Consider the following 19817-nt stretch of genomic DNA (forward strand, 5'->3'; position numbering starts at 1 on the left):
GCCTGATGTACATCTGTGTGCTAATTTATGCTTCATTGCTTAAGAAAGTGATGAGTGTTCGTGATTCTTGGTTTTAACTGGAAATTTAGATAGCTGTGCATTTGAATTGCATTGATTAGATGAAGCTGGTGTCCCAATGTGAACCTCAAAGACACCTGTCTCTTCTAGGTTTTGTTCGGTCTTCCATTTTCTAAGCGCTTTATCCAATTCAGGGGGACCCCAAGCCTGTTTCGGCAAGCAAAGGGAGCAAGGCAGCATACACTCTAGACGGGACACCAGTCCATTGCGGGGCAGACAGACAGACATTCACTCACACCAGGGCCAATGTTCCCAGGAGCCAGTTAACCCATCAGTACAGTATGTGTTTGGACTGTGGGAGGAAAACAGCACCTGGAGGAAACCCCCACAAATGCAGGTAGAACATACAGTACAAACTCCACATGGAGGGCTCCCCAGGTCCAGAATTGAATGCAGGGCTCCAGAGCTGCGAGGTAGCAATGCTAACCACTGCATTTCCATGCTGCCAGGTTTTGCTGCAAACGAGCTTTGTTAAAACTTAATTTGTATTTCTTCATTATAAAGTGACTACTTACTAGATAAATATACTCGAAATATTCAACTGTTTCAGACCCGAAACCAGAAAAAGACCAGAATCAGAGGAGAATGGGGGTCCCTGTTCTTGGCACAGAAACCATAATAACACTTCTGTTACATACAGTAGCCCACCACCCAGTTAAACTGATGATATGATTCATTTCAATTTTAATCTCTAAACCGTTAGATTCACTTCAAATCCTAAACTTTTCAGTTTGTCAAAATGTTCCACCTATGCATTAATTATGCTTGCATAACTAATCAATTACTTGGCAATTTGGCAGTTTTTATTTCTGCCTTCAGAAATGTTTAAACCCTAACAAAGTATTTTGTTAATTCCACCATTGACAAAGCAACTCTCCTAATTAAAAGATGTGACAATTATACTGATTATTAGTTATTACATTACTATACTACATAAGTTAGACATACACATGTCTAAAGTCTTGGAAAAAGTGTCGCAAGGTCAATGGCTGCTTTGAGAGGATACGTAGAGAGCTTACATCCCAGGGAGAGCTTATTTTATACTGCGTGTAACAAAATGTGATTGACAGTAATTGCAAACCAGTAGCTGAATGCTAATGACCTCAGGATCACACAATGATTAATCACTATGTACACCAGACTGTCTATGAAGTCACTTGACAACATAGCATTTTGCTCATGTAGCAGGTGTCTTTTCATTTAAAGTATACACAGCACTTGACATAAATTTAAGACCTTCGTACATTATTGAAGTCAAGACGGACTTCAAAGCTCTTCCTTTGACGGGATATTTAATATTTATTTGTTATAGTTTATACAAACACTGCATGCTCTGGGCTCCACGGTAGTGCAGTGTAGCACTGAGGATGTATCTACTATCTCCCTCCAGGATCTAGTACATGGCTTAAGTCAATTTTCTGGTGTCAGTTTGTCTGGAGTTTGCAGGTTCTCCCTCTTTGGGTCATTTTCCTCCTATGTCCCACAGATTTGCCAGTTAACTTTGAACAATCTAAATTGTCCCCTTTACTTTAGCCCCTCAATGGACTGGTGCCCTACCCTGTAAGGAGCTAAAGTGTGCTCTCACGTGTGTTTTTGCACCTTTACTTTTCCTGGGCAGGCTCTAGATATCGGTATGCAGCTTGCTGATCATGGAGAATGCAGTACACTCCCTCAGTTATTTCACCACATGTTGTACTGTGTGATGCTAACCATTTCCATCTGCCTCTGAAATGTCTGTGCCCTCCCATGAGGGAAAATATATTGTTCCCTAGGCCTCAGTTCATTATTAAAATTATATGCACACTATGATCATAATTAAGTTGTAAGAGTCATAAACTGCCGTTACGGATCGAATGTGCCTATACTTCCTAAAGTTTTAATAAAGCCTCAAATTCTTTTTGAACTAAATGAATTTCAGTAGAAACTTCACCTTCTGTGAATATTAATGAGCCGCAAACATATTAATTACAGTATGAGTCATTAAGAGTGAGACTTTCTGGGTAGGTCTTGGAGTTTACCAGGTGCACTCTAATTTAAGGTCAAGTTCAAATCATTTTATTTGAAAAACACAATTTCATTAAATCAATCCCGTAGTATGTACTGTAGCAATACAGAGATAAAAATGGTGTTTCTATTAATTCGTAGTGAGCACACTGTATTAATAAATGCCTAGAAAAAATGGGTTTGCACGAGACCATAAAAGCTACAGCCTAGCTCACAACTTTGCTAGGGAGTATTACAGCATTTTCTCTTTGTATTGAACCTATTGAAGTGGTATGTTAACAAAATATTGGTTTCAATTTTGGTTTGAAATTTTCCAGCAAAGGTTTTCTAAGTATCTAAAACTAAATTATTTGCTTTTCCAAAACTGAGCTTTATGCTGCATTTTGGAAGTCCTCCCACTTCTGAATGTTTGCCTAATTTCTCTCTCCAGATCTTTCAGGGCTCTGTTGACTCCGGGTTTCTTATCTGAAAGCCAAAAGAACAGATAGAGGCTGCTGTATTTAATTTCTCCTACCTTTCCCACTGCTCTGTGCTCTTCGTCATGAAGATACCTTGCTCGTTCAGATGTTTTCAACTTCCTCTTCTCTCTTTTGTGTGGGTTGCTGCAAATGGTAATGTATATCTATATATTCATATTCTAAATGCAAATGATTTGATTTCTTCAATTTGGTCTACACTGAAGTTTGAGATTTAAAACTGCTACTTTTTTGAGCCAGAGATGCATATCCAGTTATATAGGATGGCCAACCCTGACCCCAGAGATCTCTTTTTCTACTTTATCACTATGGGCACGTCCTTGGGTTTTGGAAAGGCACTTTATGAATAAAACTGTTATTATTAAATAATATTACTATTATGATGTCTAATGGCTCATCCTTTAATCATGTGCTCATAAAGAATTGGAACATTTTAGATAAATTGGACAAGTTGGACAAGTTTAGATAATTTGTTCTGCTACATTCAGGAAGTCCATCTGCAGGGTACTAATGCTTTCTTATTCAGATAATCTATTACTTAATTGAATTAAATAATGTTTAAACTTAAAAAATTTAGATTATAGAAGCATTTAGAAGAAGGCTGTAGTAGTTCAGGTGGGTAGCTGCGTCAGCATGTGTAGGCTGCAAAGGAACAAGTAATAGGTTTATTCCATGCTGAAAAAAAGAAAAAAGAAAACAACGTTTCAGCCGTGGAGCCTTCTTTTTTCTTCTTTTTTTCAACATTTAGAAGAAGACAGTGTAAAAAAGAGAGAGAAGACTTGCTGGACTGCAGAACCAGGGCTGGACTTCCTTGAACTCATTGGATGACATTATACAGCCAGTGTTTTTTCCATATTGCAAACAGTGTCACTTACTATTACTCTTGATGCATATGTTACGTACTTTGTCATTGTAAATGTTCCATTTCAATTTATTTTTTTGACTAAATGAAGACTCTGTAACTTTGTTACACAGCTGTAAATGTGAATTGCATGAGGCCTGAGAATCTGATTTTCCATATTAATTAAAATTCAGATAAGTTGTGATCTTTTAAATCTGTTTTTGTCGTATTAGAAGCCCACAAAATGTGATAGGAACATAGTCTGTGGAAATGTTACTGTATATTTGAAAGGCTGTATTGTAAATACAGTAAGAAGGTGACCTGGACAAATATACTCTTGGCCTGTACCAATCATGGCCTCCTAATAATCCCCATTATTAGGGCTTCTGAACGGGCTTCATCACTCTGTTCCCCTCCCCACTGAGAGCTGATGTGTGGGGAGCATACTGGAGCCCTACGGCTGCTGTCACATCATCCAGGCAGGGGCTGTAAAGCACTCTGAGAAGAGTGTCCAGAAAAGTGCTATATAAGTGTGAAGAATTAGTAGTAGTAATATATGGAAAGGAAATGCAAGCTTTTACTTGTAATATTCTCTACTGCAGCAAAGTTTGACTCTGGAGTTCTGTACACATACCTCTACACTGTGAGTGTCGGGCTGGAGCCAGCTGAAGCTAACCATCGGACAACTGCTGGATTTGGAATGGAAGCAGTCGTCCAGCTTCGTTCCCTATGGACTAATCCCAACAACGAGCAGGAACAGCTTGTGGAAATCAAAGTCAGTATCCTTCATTCTCATTCAGAATTGTTTAAATTTTCCTTCCAGGTGGAATGTTTCAAGATATTAAATGTAGTACAGCTTGGCTCTGAAATAGCACCTTTCTAGAGGCTAATAGGAACCTCAATATGAGATCTTGGTTGTTGCAAACGTCATATGGGAGTAGATATAAATATAAGTGGGACAATTTTAAACTTTGAGACTAAGATTGACTGATTGACTCATGTGTACTGTGGATGTATAAGTGTGAAATGTGTTGTTTTTATTTGGGCCACACTGAGGCAAATTCCAATCAATTTTGTTGACTTGGAAATAAAGTATTGAATCTTGAATCTTGAAAATATCGACATTCTTTTACAGCAATGCACTTTTCACACTGTTAAGTTTATCATCATATTTTTAAGTCAGGCTTACCAAAAATCCAGCACAGGGTCATGTGGGAGCAGGACCCTGTCCCAGCAAGCAATGGGCGAAAAGTGGGATATACAGTACCCTTGTGCCTGTTACATGCTGAGATAGGCTCCAGCTCCCTTGTGACCCTGTACTGGATAAAGCAGAGAATGGACGGATTCATAAACATCCAACTTGCATAAAAAACACTTTTTAAAATGCATTGCTTGTGGAGATATGCACATATAGTACAAGGGATATGATATACTGTATATTGTACGAAGGTTTAAAGGGTTATTTGTTTTGAAGAAGTGGATTTGGTGAGCATACAGTATGAGAATTCTATGCATTATTCAGTGGTATATGGTCACTACTGTGAATAACATTAATTTAAGCTCAATAATGCAAGTAAATTCAATGATCACACCTGTAAAAATATGACTTATGTTATTGTTTTTTTTAGTTTCAAGACCTCAAAGTCATAAACAACGTAACAAGGAATGAGAGTCAAAGCTTCTTCAAAGATTCTTTAGCAGAAGATTTACTTGGACATCCCCACCTTACTGATTTGAGAAAACCTCTGCTGCTTCACTATGTATCAGGAAATGTAATGTACAAATTATTTTCTTAACTCTTTTGTGTAATAATGAAATATGAAAGGAACTTGACATAAACCTGTTATTGTACATTCTAGTATATTTGCAGAACTAATATACTAGACTGCACAGAAAAAGGAAGAGAAATGTATTTTCTAAATGCTATTCTGAGGATGACTTTAATATCCATTATGTCCAGTTTTCTGTCTTTTGTTCACAAAACCAGTTGTGTACTAGATATGCACATTTCAGTAATATCTAAAAGAAACACATTTGTAATTTAGAAGGGATCTTCATTTCAACACCCACACATAAAACCAAGATTGCATCTTCTAATTCATAAATAACAGAGAATCAAATTCTGTGAAGATTATGATCAAAGTTTTTCTACTGTATCATGAATTGTATGTCTACTTTGAATTGCACAAGGTTTAATTCTGGACACGGTCAGTTGTCCTCTGTTTATATTCAATGGTGAGATACGGGTGTTTGATCTTTTCATCTTTTTCCTTGCATACGTTGTTGATAAAGTATGAGTTTTAGATTTTATTCAAACCTGCTGAACTGTAAGCCTGTATACTTACACACATTCACATATATTTGTATTAGAATGTCATACTACTATATAGACATTACTTTTAAATGACATAATCAGGCATATTTCCATTGGGTAATTTTTATTAAAACAATGGTTTCATGACCCTGCTGCCCCTTCTCCAGCTAGAAAAACTATTTGCTGCCGAAGAAGGCAATGTGGCCATTATGAATCTGAAAAGAGGTCTCGCCAGCTTGTTCCAGATGTGGCCTCATTCCGGAACACGAGTAGAGGTGAGTTTATCGTTCCCTGAGATCTATTCACAAAAAAAAAATGAAGAAAATATTTTGTGCAACAGGCTGTCAAACATTTGTACTAAAAATTTTATCTGGTATTTGATAAAAGCCTTTCACCATCTTCAAATCCTGGAATTATAATGTGTAAGAAGCATCTTGTTCAGGAGTAAGTCTGTAGAGTATAATTTTAGCCATAAACAACATTAACATTTGTCAAAAGAAATTGAATGGACTCAACTCTACAATAAAGGGCAATCTTAATGTTATCTTTTTCTCAAAGTTTATGTACTGAGCATCAAAAAAGCTTTCTTCAGTCTATTCATACTGACTGTTTTTGAAAAATAAATTATATAGATTTGGGATATTGATTAAATGTATTTAGCACGATGTTGATTAATTGATCATTTACGTCAGACCGTGGTGCACTCCAGTGGCTGTTGCATAATCAATAATTCAGTTCATTGGTGAGAGAGTTGAGTGTACACAGGTAATGGGGAGAGTGAGGCTGAATGCCAATCTTGGTGAAAGTCAAGAAAGAAGAGAGCCAGAAGGAACTATTATGCCTCTGTGAGGCTCCTTTATGCCATCATTAAGTTGGAGGCTGGGCCAAGTTGGCACGCTGCCACTTTCCCTCTGGGGTGCTTACAGCCAGCAATTTCTAACTTGTCAAGACATTACAGCCAGATCCAGTCTGTTGATGATAGACAATACTATCTGGCAGACCCCGAGCTCCAGCCACGAGATTGACAGGTCACAGGGAACTCCAAGTGTCAGGTTTTGCTCAGTGTCTAGTCATTACAGAACTCTGCCTGTAATGGTTGACAGCGCTTCAGTGATCAAGCCCTGGCACCTTCACTCGCTGCCCTTCCTGCATGTTTGTAGTGATGTGACAACATTTCCAGCAGGACACCTCTTGTCATCTTGCTGCTCATGTAACAACAGGTTTCCTCTAGATGAGCAATGCTGTGGATGAGCACCTAGAGCTTAGAGACTAGTGACCAGGCACATTCTTGTCTAGGCATTATAGGAGGAGTGGGGCAGAATCCTGCAAATCAGCATCTGATATCTGTGTTGCTTCTAGAAGTGGCCATACTCACTGCTAGCCTGAGACTTTCACAGTAGAGCTCCTGTTGATCAGCGCTGTTGATGACAAATGTTGATTAGCATAATGCATTTACCTGTGTCAAGTCTGTTCAATTAAATGTCAGTTCTCCTGCTACAAAAAGATTGTTGTCCTGATTATGATTTTGTGAATCGGTTGTAATTTGCATTAAGTAAAATACATGCAAATCTGTTGTTGCTCAGGACACATCATTTTGTAGGATCTTTGCATTGTAGGATCTTGGCAAGTGCTAGAAAATATCGCTTCAATACTTCTGAAAAAAATGTTAAAAACAGTATGTTCTCATTATATTACAATGCTTTTGAATCACTATGCATTTTGCAGTCCACAATACATTTTCATTAGGATATATTTATGTGATTTGCAAAATGCCTTTGTGAATTCGTTGTAGTTATTAATGGTCCTTTTCTTATCTTGGCTTTTTGCTTAAGAATGTTTCATTAAAATTGTGAAGGGCATAATAATCCAAGAAGTCAGACAAAGCACTTCGAACAGTATTTGTTTCCAGAATTTATTTTCATTAGTGGTGCAGCTGGCGTGTAATTGAATTTTTCCTTTATGTGTTTAAAGTGTCATGAATGCATGAATTTAAGGAGTAAGCCCATAAAACATCTCCACTTTGTATCAGGGCCATTTTTTGAGGAATGTTTTTGGTATGCATTAAATTGTTGATAATGATTTTGGTGCATTTAGTTTAATACCAATATTAATATGTCTGTTAAAATCATATTATTAAATAGTGGTGTATTCATATCTTTCATACAAGAAAAGAAGAGGTTTTTATGTTGGCCTCTGAACAAAGCAAGAAAGATTTCACAGCCTGCTGTTAGATATTATTAAATTAATACACTATTTTGGAAGAGAAATTTAGTTTTTGTACCCTATAAATAAATAGACACAAATAAAGTAATAAAACATCACAGATCTATACACACATAACATTTGAGCATTGGGAATTCATTATGACCACCTAATGAAATTAAATTTGTTTACCAGTATGTAATTTGAGAATGACAGATTACTGCATCACATTAAGCTGTTTTACATTACCAGAACAATAGAAGAGAGATGAACACAAGTTAGAGAGAAAGGAAATGCTTTAATACCTTAAAATCTGGAACCAGCTATTCAATCACTTTGACACGTTTGTTGATTTAAAGAATAAAAGAGAAATGCAGTTTTATTTAAAAAAGGCATTTCGGAATCTGACATGCACCTGTTATCATTTGTAACAAATAGCCTTATTTGGAATAAATCTTAGATGCAGTCTGCTGAAAAGACTGAGTGAGGAAAATGAAATGGCAGTTATTAACTTTCTCCAACGATTCAGATTTTTGAAGTCAGTAATCATCTCAGAAATTGAAAATGCTCTTGAAATATCTTTTTCTTGTTGCATGCCTAATGTATAAGTTCACATTATGTCAGTATTCTGACAGATTCTTTGAAAACAGAGAGTCTTCTCTGAATAGGACCCCTACAGTGCAGGAAAACATCAATGTGCAGATTTAGAAGCCCTGAAAAAAAGGCCACCTCATTTTTTTAACCTCATGTAGCTGGAGTGAAAGTGCAATAGAAAAAACAGAAGTGTGTCGTTTTCAATCATTCCAGGGATACATTATCTACAGTAACCACTCAATACAGTTTTAAAAAAATTCTCCTTTTAGATAAATTGTATTGATTGGTACAATCCAAGAGGTTCTGAAAGACATCTCTAAAACATAGACAGCTTTTATTTTAAGTTCTGTCTTGATCTTCATTGAGCACTAAGGTATCATGCCTATCATTTAAATTTAATGACTTCACTAAGCTCTGGAGCTGGTGTTTTTCTGTTTCTGTTTATTGGAATTGCAAGTGTAGAACTGGCAAGACATGAAGTTGAAGACACCGATGACTTTTGATGTTTTGCTCCTGCAGAATGATGTAACCGGTAGATGTGATGTTTTGTATGAGGTTTCGGGGAAGGAAATAACTAAACTAAAAGACTTTCAAAGCTGCAAAAAGGAAGATTTTGGATATACATCCACAAATCAGGTATGCTAAATCACTGAAATGAGTGAGTATTGTCTTGATTATATGGAGCTTGAGTCCATGAATACTGCTTCGTGTCTGGGAAGATGCAGTTAATAGCATTATCGTACTACCATAATTCACATAAATATTTGTAAAGGTTTTGAATAAAAAAGTGATGTTCACAATTACTAATTACAATAAAAGAATTACTATTATATCAAGCATTTTCTTCATTAATTTTGGAATGGTGTCAAGTGCCAACTGTTCAGCCTAGTGAAAGTACAATAAATTCAGGTTTTTAATAAGTTACCACACTCTTCTATGAGCCTGTTTTTAAAATGTGTTTTACAACTTCAGCCAACCATATGTTTTTATAATATGGAAGATGAGGCCTGTTTCTGTAGGCTCGAGGTTGTGTCAGCGATGTTATGATTGTTTAAGGACCAGTTGCCAACTTACAGTATATGTATACAGAGGTTAGAGCAAGGAACTACATCACAGCAGAGGAGCAAGTAGACGTTAAGTCCATGAAAAAGGAATAAGTTATCAAGTTTTCCTGACAGTAACATTATGTATGAGTTGCAGTTAAGAGTAGCTTCTCCTATGATACACACTATAAATGTGGTGTGCATTTGTTTTTTTTGTTTTGCAATGCAGTTCCTTATGAGAATGAAGATTGAAATTTTCTGGTTTAAAGGAATATTATTTTCTGCACAGATATTTGTCTCACACTTAAAAAATGTAAATGTAAATGACGTTTCTCCCTGACATTTATGCCTGTTTTTTACATACAGTAGGTTTTAATTAATATTGCTAGCTTTTGCTAATGTTTAACAAGTAATTTGGTGACATTTTGTACTGATTAAATACAAATACAGGGATTTTATATTACACATTTTTTTCTGTGATACATTAGTTTAGTACTAATTAGCAAGTTAAATGTATTCACTGGGGAATTATTGAAACTGGTATTTTTGTGAAGCTAGAAAGAAATGGGGTTAGAAGGTGAAGTTCAACATTAACGTCATCAGCTTTTGCTCAAGGACACCTGTAGGCTCTTTGCGATATGAAGGAAAAAGATTGCTGGCACTCATTCCATTTTTCTTAAGGCTGGTAACCATCTGTTTTGAGAGACACTGTAGCTATGCTGCCAGCTACACCTCATTTCAACCCGCATAATCATTTGCTGCTAAATATGAATTTTTGTCAGAAACTGCAAAATTCACAGTTGCACAGTAATACAACTAAACACCTGGCAGCATGTTCATTCCAAGTGGTCACAGAAGTCATAAACAATATAGTCCAACAAGTGTGGGTTTACTTGGTGCTCTTGAGCAAGTCAAATAATTACAAAGAAAAAAAACAAAACACACTCAACAAAGAGGATAAAGTGCGGTTTCTCCAAAGAAATTCCCCACTGACGATTTTCAAAGGTACTGGCTTAAGATAAACCAAACTATGTCCAATAACTGCTCACAGGCAAGGAAATGCTCATCACTAAGACAGTCTACTCTACACTGCCACCCCATGATTGCCTGGTTAAATATTGTAAACTGCCCCATGGCTCCTCTTGATAGGCAGGTGAGCCTCCATTTAAACCAGAGGTAAGTTAGTAACCTGACACTAAATGGTCAAACAAACACACAAAGAAAAATAGTGTGGATCGATAACTGGTAATAAAACAATACAAATAACCAATACATTGATTAAGAATACTTATTTACAGTAACCAAATAAAAATCCAGACATATGGTCCCTTGATTTGGGATGACAAAGATAACAGGTAAGTGAATATTGAATATGAAAGTTTCTGAAAGACCTCACCAGAGGTCAATTCAACAAAGGCTTTCCACAGCCATCCATCTATAGTGCAATTTCAAAAGAACACTGAAAAAGCTTGTAGGGATCCATGTGATGGCAAAAAGCATGTATTCCAACATTCCCCGGAGTCTGGGGGAGCTTCTATGAATTAGAAATGCTACTGAATAATGTGGTTCAAGTAAGGCATGCTGCACGATGTCCTTCTGTGTACAACTTCTTTCATAAAAGAGCTGTATAAGAAATAAGAACACAGTCTTTTTTGCTTTCATGCCAGCCTTTTTCTTTGCAGCATAAACAAGGAGGCATAGCACAGAGGTGAAGTTTAACAGTTTCTCTCTTTTTAATGGCTCACAAGAAACTACAGCACACACTACTACACACACACCAAAAAGTCACATGTGTATGCGCACACCCATACTCACATGCACACAAAGAGTGTGACAAACAACAGTTGTTGCAGGGTCACTACAGTATTCTGAAGGACTAAAACAGCCCTTCAATCGATGCACTAAGAAGCTTTTAACAGTTTCCAACTGCAAAGCTAAAATCTTTTCTGATTATCTATTTACATATATACTGTATGATTGTCAATCAAAAAGATTTACTATTAGGACTTTCATTTGAAGTTGAAACTTGAAAAAGGCTTTTGGAGAAAGAAAATGTTTTAACGGTAAACAGGTAGATTATACTGTAGGCTGCTTATAATATCTCCAAAATTCTGCAGTGAATCACCCCCAAATCATCGTACTAAAGTGAGAAATGACAATTCTTGAGCTTTTAATTTTGCCAAGGTTTTCTAGGGCTGAAGTTAGTAATTCAGAATTCCCCTAAAGAGTTAACTCCTGTCATTAATCCAACCTCATATTACCATAGCAACAGCTGGGCAACGAGAAGATAAACAACGGAACAACCATTAAACATTAGGGCTTTTTTGGGGTATTAAAAATAGATCACTGAAAATTGATATTGGTTTGATTTAAAGTGAGATGTTCCTGTCTGTAGTTGTTTTTTAAAAAAACTTTCATTTTTTCACACATTTGTAGCCTACAGTATGTAACTAATTCACATTTTCTCAAGATTAAATTTCTGTAGGGTGTGTGGGCAAGGCTATACTGTACCTACTGTAGAAACGCAGCTGGTCGATCAGCACAACAAATGCAATACCGTGATCATACAGGGACATACAGTATGACCATAGAAACACGTTTTTGCAACTCTATTGTTCTCTGTGCTTTGTTTTCCTATGTAGATCATGAGGATGTGATGAATCCCTTAGGATACCCACAGTCCTCAGCACCTCACCCTGGTTTAAGTGTCAACCTGATGAAATTAAAACTATCATCCCTTCTCATCTCCAATTGTTTTAGCTAATTACTGGTCCTCCTGAGTGGCTGGTCCAGTAAAGGTACTTTTTGGAGTAGAAGTTGAGCTCCATTAGTCAGACAGGGCTTTCTCAGGTGTCAGTGACACAGAGCCCCCTGTGGCCTTCCAAGCACTTGCAGGCTTTTTGTGCTGTCGGTGAAGGAGGTGACTCTCCTCATGCAGCAGAAGAACCACTCTACAAAATTCATTATTCATCTGCTTTAAGATTACATGAAGAGCAAGTAACACGTTGTGTTTAATTTACAGAGCTGTATATCACCATGGAAAGCATGATCTGTTTCTTGTCTTTTAAGGTGTTCGGCACGAGCATGAGAGGTTCTAGTAAGTGTGTCTATTCGTTGGAAAGCCACCTGATCCAAGCAATGGAATGTGAGGAAAGCCATGAGATTAGACTGAATTTGCAGTCTACAGTTGGTACAAAAATTAACTCTAGGTAAGAGTATCACTCCTTGTCATTTTGTTCCCCAAAAGACATGTACCTCCTGGCGTACATCTTGACTTGCTTTCAAAAGTTGCTACACTTCTAGAGATACAAGAAAGATGTGTATATTTCAAACAATGATTCCTTATGTTGTGAAGCTTGCTTTTGCATTCATGGGAAAATGGGAGTTTATGAAATTTTTGTAATGGACATGAATATTCTTGTGAAAAAAATTCTACATGGAGTTTTTAAGTCAAACTGCTCTTTAGTTGGCTGAGTTACTGAGGTTCAGCAACAACGCTGTAGATTCAAATATTCACAAGATAAGGACGACTCTCTCAAAGGGAATGTGACTTCCTGTCCTTCTAATAACCAGGGTGTTTGTTTTTAGACCCAGAGGATCTGTGTGGAATTATGGAACTTCTAGAGGAAGCTGTGCACCATTAACTTCTCTGAACCGGAATATTAGTAATGCAAAACAACTTATTTGTATTACTGTACAGTATATACATGAAAAGTAGAAACATTACACTGTACTATTGTATTATGCTTTGAGTTTCCTGAAAACATCTAATCAAATTACTAATAAACTCCAGCTAGGACAAACACTGTCCTCCCAAAGACTTACATTTTTATTAAGCATGTCCTGTGTGCCCCTAGAATGAAACTCCAGTTTGATTGGCTTTCTGCTATGTGACTGCCCATTCTAGATCGTCCTACTGTGTTCCGTGAAGCTTGCATTTCACTGACAACAGAACATGCAAAATTTGCAATAGAACATTTTATTAAAAGTTACAGGTCCTTCTTGTTCTACACTGTTGCTTTCATGTACAGTATATTTCTTCATTCATAATAAAACAGAACCCACAGCACTGTGACAACAACAGTTGCTCTTCATTAGTCTTCTCCTCTACGCAAGGTGATTTGGGATTAAAGGAATTCTTATTTTTTCCTATTATTGTACCTAACTGTGATAAAACAATTCTTATAGTGATACTACATTTAGCAAAAATGGTTTTCATTTCGTAACACTGGAATTTTCTGTATTGTCACCCTAAGGCAGCGGCTGCTGCTCTTATCAACAAATCCAGGAGAATCCGAGTTTACGCAGCCAGGCCTTCAGGAGGTATTGAAAGCTTTCGAAGAACTTTATATCCCAATAACTATTCACGCTGATCCCGTTGAAAAAAAAACTTGCACCAGCTGCCATTTGGTAAGACAAAAAAAAAGAAAATATCCCACAATGAGGTTTTTTAGATAGTGTCTGTATCGTTACAAAAGAGGCCTTGAGTCTGCAATATTAACTGTAGGGGGAAATGTTTTTGTGTTTGAGAGCTTTTTATCTTTTGTTAGAACACCAGACCAGCTGGAAAACAGCTTCAATTTGATCACACCTCTCTAGTCATCTTCCGGGAACATTCCCTAGAGACACCTTAATGGACTTCAGCATCTTTGTCTTTAGTGGTTTTGTTTGCCCATCCTCTCCTCTTGGCTAGGTGTCAATGACAAGACCTGATGATTGTGTGGAGTCATTAGGACTTTACTCATTAGTCATTAGACCTTTTTATTACATAGACACCTCTTTGCATCAGTATAGTTTTCTTTCTCACCTATTTTTATATGTAAGTAACAGAGTGAATGAGATTATTCTGAATTTTAACCTTTTTGAAAGCTCCAGATATCATAACCTATTCTCATTATCTTTGAGTGCACATGTATTTCCCATTCAGGCCCTGTCTGCTGTCCTCTGATTTGCAGCAGACTTTCAATTGCCCTGCTGGGCTCTGTGTTTGGCATATCTATGGCCTCCTCATGAGATATATGAAGCAGCCCACTGTATTTTGGAAATCCATCGCATGAAATAGTCTAAACACAAGAATCACACAGTGCTGGGGAAGTCTTAAGTTGATTAAATGTTTTAAATAAAAAATGTACCAATTTAAAAAAAAGCAATTGACAAATAAGATGCTACATTCTAGACGTTGAAAGACATAAGGCAAATGTTAGCTCATACGTAATCCATACAAACTAAATTATTTATTTTAAGCGCTGTCCTTTATGAAGGACATTTTCTGAAAAAAAAACAGTTAATCGAAGGCTAAAGTGTTGCATTCTTTACACTTCATTCAAGGTACAGTATTCATGCATACAGCATGACTAAGAGAAATAAGAGAGAGCAATTATTTCTTTCAAATTATACCTACATCCAAGTATAACTATATTGTACTAGATAATAAATTATTCTCCGATAAGAAAGGTTTGATGGCTGAGTGAGATTTATTCAGAATGTGGACATAATAGTGATTGTTTAATTAAGATAAAGAGTAATTTGCTGAGAAGAAAGGATACATCTGTACTATTTTTCTTCCTAACCCTGACTCGATTCTTTGAAAATTTGATGTTTCACTGCCCATTCAATGAAGAAACTGTACATATTTAACATTTCTGAACTGAAAATGTGTGGTCAGCCTTATTGTGTGTGGCAGAGCATTTAAGTGTTCAATATCACTCCCTCGCATGTTTTCTTCGATTGATCCCTGACTCCTGTCGTGCTACCCACGCAATGTTTAGTTCTGAAAATGTTAAATCTGTAAATTCATGTTTATTGCATTTAAATGTCATCATAAAATGAGCTGTTGAAGTTGACTACAGTAATGTGAAAAATCACAAAACACAAAACTGTTTTTGCAAATGTCCATGTTTGTGGTAATATGTTCTAACCAGAATTAATTTATTCTAACATTGATGCTTTTATGTGCTGTTTATTGGTTCCAAGTCAGCAAGTTTGATTTCTTAAAAATTACTGTAATTGCTGTAATGCTCTGATTAACATAATTCTGATTTCACACAGGTTACTGAACAGCTGGCAACTTTAAAAACAAAAGAGGTGGATGTATCTAAAATATTAACAACCAAAACATTTCTCAAAGTGGTTAGATTGCTACGACAAATGAAGAAAGAAAACCTTTTCCAATTGCTCAGAACCGCTGACCATACTGTAATGTAAGTTTAAAACAGCACCAGTGTTGTCCAGTTTCACAATACATGTCATATTCATAAGAAAGGCTGTGGTGTGATGAGATAAATCACTCAGGATGTGACACAAAATTAGCTTTTTATTTATTCCTAGGGTGTCATAAAATATGTATGCTTTGGCAAGGCAATCATCTGTGATAGCCACCAGCCATGAAGTTTTTCCATCAGGGTTAATAAATATATCGGGTTCATTTCTGAAGTCGTGTTTCTGAACGTTACGTGTGACTAATGTGCAAGGGGGAAAAAATGGAAAAAACCTAGTTAATCGGCCTTGTAGGAGTTTGAACAAGCTGAATTTGGCTTTGAGACCAAATGTTTTTATTTTACATCGGGGTTGTACAACCCTAGTCTTCTGTGTCTGCAGGTTTTCTCAGTCTCTTTGAAACAGCCTGGCTGGGTGAAATTGGACTGGCAAATCAGTCTAGTTACATTTAACTTGTTAAGAACTGTGATGGAATGAAAACCTGCAGATGCACCAACTCTCAAGGACCAGAATTGGACTCACATCTGCTGGCATGGACTCCATCAGCTTGCCTGTCATCTTGATAGTTATGCAAAGAATGATGATTTTTTATTTCCAATCCAAACATCTTACATGAGAATGCTACTCATCTGTTTTTCATGACTAAACCCCATAAAGATCCTTCGAATTGTCATTTTTCATTATCAGATTCATGGTGGCTTTTAATCATCTGATCATATAAGTAGCTATGATTTCCATTCCGAAACAAGACAATTAATCAACTGAGACATCACATTCCTGTGGCAGTGAAAAGAAATGCAGTGTGCTGTGAGAAGTATGTTTGGTAACCAGAATCTCACTTGGTGTTGATGTAAACCAGTATGAAAGAACTATCATCAGGCTTAGCACTTGTGTTGATAATCAACTAAGCTACCTGTTCTCTTTATGCTGCAAGAATCTCTTTGCAACTGACGTCTGGAACCAGCTCTTGTAACAAGTGGTCACATCCAATACCCTGGTTTCTTTCAAGAAGTGGATGGATGAGATCATGGCTCAATTAGCTACCAGTAACCACACTAGCTAGATGGGCTAATTGGCCACCTCTCATTTGCTAACTTTCTTGTGCTCAGTATTTTTGAAGCCCTGCTGAATGTATTTTTTCTTGTGCTCCAGTTCTTTTCTCATAGATGCAGCTACAGCAGCCTTGACCCCAGAATCCTTGGAGGCCCTTTCCTCATTCTTGGATTTCACCAACAGATACCAGGGGGTTCTGCTGCAGAGATTTTTGCACGCTTGTGCTTTTTCTCCTCGGCCATCAAAGGGGTTGCTAAACATGCTCACTGTGAGTGCCAGCACATCACGTATGAGAGGTGCCATATTGCTACTTGAGCTTTAACTAAAATCTTTTTGTTAAAGATTTTCCAATTTGTTTCCAGTCTATACATGACTCTGTGTCACTCTATAGACTCCAAACCACTTTATAGATAATACAGTATACAGTATATACAGTATACACTATATTCCAGAAAACTTTCAGTGCACTTTTTAATATTTTGCATTGCCTGAGTTCATTGTCAGATTATTGAATGCACACCCATTGTCTTGATCTCTTCTTTCATTCAAAATTCAATATAAAATAGGAATACAATGATCCAAAATCTTGAGTTCTGAGTCGGAAATGTACTGTAAATAATCCAGAATTATTTATGGAATGAGTGCAGCAGAAGTTTGTGTGAAAGTTGAATTGTTTATTGTGAAACTTAACTTAACCTGCTTGGCTGAATGTTTGTTAGAACTCCATTATCTGCTGTTTGAATTTTACCCAATTTTCTTTTTTTGTAACATGCAGCTGAAAAGGTTTTCAAAATTTTGTGTTGAGTTAAGGTTAGGATTGCAATTACCACTTCTAATTTACCACTAAAATGGGGCAAAGGTTATCATTATGGTTATGTTTAAATGCAAAAATGAGTATTTATAGACACATGGTTATTATATTTATATTATCAACTAACACTTCAAAATAACTGTTCATTTAGTTTGAATGACCCAGATTCTAAAGGGCTCATCTGCTGTATTTTTGCTTAAAACATTTGTATAGTGAAAATATTTCATTTAGGATTTCTGTAAATAAAGTACAATTATGTTTTTAATGCTTCTTTTTTTCCCCTGGATGCCACAGCGAATTCTTTCTAGCAAAATTCCTCAAAAAGACGTCCAAGAGACTGCCATTATTACCCTGGGGTCTGTGATTGGGAAGATGTGCTCTGCCAAGATGTGTGAATCACAGGTAAGGCGAGGACATTAAACCATTTACACATTTAGACTAGAATATCGCCCTTCTTTTGGCAACATTACAAGGATAAATCAGTCAGGCAGGAGATGAGGAATAGCAGGGATGCTGTAAATTATCAGCACATGTTGGCATTAACACATCAACTTTAAAACTATACAGAACCTCTGTCATAGCACACTTGAGCCCAATAAAGCCCTTTCTAGGCACACTGTACGTCGCAATGCTGTGAACAAATAACAGAAGTATTCTGAGGTAAGCCTTATCTTTCTGATGATAAGTGACCCCTTCTTATCTTTATTTTTTAAATTGCTTTGCTTTAGTGCCACACTTGCAACCCACAAGAGGGACAGACCTTGCCAGCAAAGTCACTGTTTCAGCATTTGATGACCATAGGAATCCTTCTATTTGCTGTGATATGCCTGGAATGTATTAAGCTTCAGGGTTGCTGTTTTTGTAGCCTGATGTAAGGCCATTATACCAGTATAAAGATAAAACGATTTTAATTACTTTATGGATATTTGTAACTTTTAAGTGTTTTGGATAGATCAGAATTACTTATATATATAAATGTATGTTTAAATATTTGACATATTGTGTGATTTCAAAAATGACCAAATCCGGGGATAATTATAAAAAACTATATCAAATACTGTTCTTTTTTGTTTCAAAGGTGAGGAGTAGTTCTTTGATTTAGGTTGACATTTTCATTGTTATTGTTATAAATACATCTATGGATGCTCTTAAATATTTTATGTTATGCAAATAGAACTATATTAATACAGACTATTCAACTTGCAGCCCTTCTAGTCTGCTCCATTCCAGAATTTTGCAACCAGCTCCATAATCACGTAACAGAGAACCAGCATGATTAATATTGCAATTAAGGAGTTGGTTTGATGTGGAACAAAGCAGATTGGACCCCAGAAGTTGATTAGACTTTACCTAGGCTGTCCATGATGTTCCACGTTTGAATTCCATTTGGTTTTTATTTCTCTCCTTGCCTCCTGTCCCTCACCATAAATATATCATAGAACTAAGGCTGACATAGAAATGTGTTAGTAAGCAGAGGACTAAGATCCAGGTTTTAACATTTTGATTATTGTTATTCTGTTTTATTAACCACATTTCACTAGGAAGTACTGTTTGCAAAGAACTTGATTCTGGACGGACTGAAATCCTCTACTGAAGATTCTGAGATGATGCCATATCTTTTAGCCCTGAAAAGTGCACGGCTTCCAGAAACAATTCCCATCCTACTTCAGTACACAGAGATGTCAGGCGCTGTCTCCTCTATTGCTCTGTCAGCATTGCAGAGGCTTCCAATGGAGCATATTGACAGCAAGGTAATGAGCAGATCTGTAGGAATATAGAATGCAAGAGTCATGCTGTAGGAAATGAAAAGGAAAAATAATAAGCATAACTTTTCAGTACCAATAGATTGTGGTGCAAGCAGGGAGAACTGTATTTAGGGTTTTCTGCAGTTTGTTTTCCGTAACTCACTGGAAAATACAGATGGTGCAAAAGAGTTTTAACGCCTGAATGCGTTACATTTCCAAAGAGCATTTGTTTACAGTCCTTTCTCTCTCTGTATGTCATGAATAACTGTAAGAACTGTATGTCTTTCTCAGGTTAAGGATCGCATGAGACAAATTTTTAATCACAGGAATCGGCACTTCACTGAAACTGTTCGACTAGCTGCTGCGGAAGTCCTGCTAAACAATGAGCCTTTGCATATGGACATAAGAAATATCATAGAGGCTATTGGAAAGGAAGGGCC

At 36.7% G+C, this 19817-nt stretch overlaps 1 long non-coding RNA gene across 1 annotated transcript; it reads left to right on the plus strand.

Annotated features, from left to right (window-relative positions):
- The first annotated feature begins 17932 nt into the window (after nt 1–17932).
- LOC107077292 (uncharacterized) lies at nt 17933–19817 on the plus strand. Its single transcript, XR_011189304.1, has 3 exons — nt 17933–18034; nt 19174–19383; nt 19669–19817. It is a non-coding gene; the product is annotated as an uncharacterized lncRNA (long non-coding RNA).

This window comes from Lepisosteus oculatus, chromosome 4, assembly GCF_040954835.1.
Source record: "Lepisosteus oculatus isolate fLepOcu1 chromosome 4, fLepOcu1.hap2, whole genome shotgun sequence".
NCBI classification, from domain to species: domain Eukaryota; kingdom Metazoa; phylum Chordata; class Actinopteri; order Semionotiformes; family Lepisosteidae; genus Lepisosteus; species Lepisosteus oculatus.